The sequence below is a fragment of the Phocoena phocoena genome, chromosome 10 (assembly GCF_963924675.1).
Source record: "Phocoena phocoena chromosome 10, mPhoPho1.1, whole genome shotgun sequence".
In the NCBI taxonomy this organism is placed as follows: Eukaryota; Metazoa; Chordata; class Mammalia; order Artiodactyla; family Phocoenidae; genus Phocoena; species Phocoena phocoena.
Genome location: NC_089228.1, coordinates 89,465,826 through 89,468,598, shown reverse-complemented (window position 1 = coordinate 89,468,598; position 2,773 = coordinate 89,465,826).

Genomic DNA, 2,773 nt, shown 5'->3' with positions numbered 1-2,773 from the left:
CCATATGACCCAGAAATTCCACTGCTAGGTGGAATACAGGCACAGCTCATTTTATATTGTGCTTTGCTTTATTGTGTTTCACAGACATCGCATTTTTACAAATTGAAGTTCTGTGGCAACACTGCATCGAACGAGTCTATCGGCACAATTCTTCAAGCAGCATTTGCTCATTTTGTGACTCTGTGTCACATTTTGGTAATTCTTGCAATATTTCAAGTCTTCCACCAACAAAAATAGTATGCCTCACTAAAGGCTCAGATGATGGTTAGCATGTTTTACCAATGAAGCATTTTCAAATTAAGATATGTACGTTGTTGCTTTAGATATATTGCACATTTAATAAACTACAGGATAGTGTAAAGATAACTTTTATATGTGCTGGGAAAACAAAAAATGTGTGTGGCTTGCTTTATTGTGATATTCATGTTATTATGGTGGTCTGGAACCAAACCCACAATATCTCCAAGGTATACCTGTATATTCAAAATAATTGAAAGCAGGAACTTGAACAGATATTTGTATACTAATAGTCATAGGAACATTATTCACAATAGCCAAAAGGTGGAAGCAACCTAAGAGTCCACCAACAGGTGAATGGATAAACACAGTAAGTGTATACATACAATAGAATATTATTCAGCCTTAAAAAAGAAGGACATTCTGACATGCTACAACATGGATGAACCTCAAAGATACTAGGCTAAGTGAAATAATCCAGACACAAAAGGACAAATGTTATGTGATTCCACCTACATGAGCTACCTAGAGTACTCACATTCATAAAGACGAAAAGTAGAGGGCTTCCCTGGTGGCGCAGTGGTTGAGAGTCCGCCTGCCGATGCAGGGGATGTGGATTCGTGCCCCGGTCCGGGAAGATCCCACATGCCGCGGAGCGGCTGGGCCTGTGAACCATGGCCGCTGAGCCTGCGCGTCCGGAGCCTGTGCTCCGCAACAGGAGAGACCACAGCAGTGAGAGGCCCGCGTACCGAAAAAAAAAAAAAAAAAAGTATAATAGTGATTACCAAGGACTGTGGGAAGAGGAAGATGGGGAGTTATTGTTAATGGGTGCAGAGTATTTGTTGGGAATAATAAAAAAGTTTTGGCTATAGATAATGGCAATGGTTATACAACATGTATTTAATACCACTGAATTTTACACTCACAAATGGTTAAAATGATAAATATTATGTTATGTCGATTTTACCATAATAATAATATGAAAGATTATCCAGAGAGAATGACTAGAACAGGAAAAGGGGAAAGAGATTTTTAAGGAAATGAAGCCATCAAGGAGATCCAGGAAGTCAGAGGGGTAGAATGGGAAACCAGAGGGAGTGCTGCCAAGGAAACTAAGGTGAGAAAGAAAACAGTGATTTTCTACCCACAGGCCCATTTGTGATACGCTGCCAACCATGTTCCCTATTTAAAACCCACAAGCAAGAGGTACACCCACACCACCAAGTCTGAAAAAGTAGCTTGCGACCCTCTGCTTACTCCTGTCCCAGATCTCACTCTAACCATTGTCTCAGTGAATGAAGGATCTTGATTCCACTTTTCTTCTTCGGTTTTTCAAGTTCTCTCTGAGAAACTGCGAAGAAAACAGCTCATAACTTTCTTTTCCCTTAATGCTTGTTGGAGACGTTTGCCTACGTGGCATCATTTCAATGACACTTCAGTGTGGTAGGTTCAAAACAAACGTTTAAAAAGGAAGGAAAGGTAAATCTGAATGGGTCCTCAGTCTCTCCTTACTCCCACGTGAAAACAGAAAGGACGTCTAGATAGGAAAACCAAACACCACGGGCTACATTTACAACAAGACTTAGTGGCAGAGGTGCCTCCACGAATCCCAGAATATAAATGAACGTGAACCAACCACCAGCTGCCATGAGCTGTGTGGTATCAGCCCCTGTACACGAGGAAGAAGGAAAGACTTGGGTGGTGTTGGGTGCCTGTTGGACCTAAGAACAGGAGGAGCCCCCAGAGAGCCAGTAGATCTTCACTGGGATGTGAGTGGGCTGATGGGGCCATGGCAGCTGAAACTGAGAGGGGTTTTGCTCCCCAGAGGTAGATGACAGTAAGGGAGGGCAATAGGAAGGTCTAAAGGGACCACAGCAGTCTTATCCAACTCCCCTCAAAACTGACCCTCAGGGCTCCCTTTTCAGACAGGGAGGAAGACCAAGGAGGAACTGCTGGGGGTGGGAATCAAAATTGATCAGGACAACATGGAATCAACCTAAATGTCCATCAACGGATGAATGGATAAAGAAGATTTGGTTTATATATACAATGGAATACTACTCAGCCATGAAAAAGAATGAAATAATGCCATTTGCAGCAACATGGATGGATCTAGAGATTATCATCCTAAGTGAAGTAAGTCAGACAGAGGAAGACAAATACCATATGATATCACTTATATATGGAATCTAAAATCTAAAAATGATACAAATGAACTTATTTACAAAACAGACAGACTCACAGACATACAAACAAACTTATGGTTACCAAAGGGGAAGGGGGAGGGGGTAAATTATGAGTTTGGGATTAACAGATACACACTACTATATATAAAATAGACAACCAACAAGGACTTACTATATAGCACTGGGAACTATATTTAATATCTTATAATAGCCTATAATGGAAGAGAATGTAAAAAAAGAATATATATATGTTATATATATATGTGTATATATATATATATATATATATATATATCTGAATCACTTTGCTGTACACCAGAAACTAACAGAACATTGTGAATCACTATATT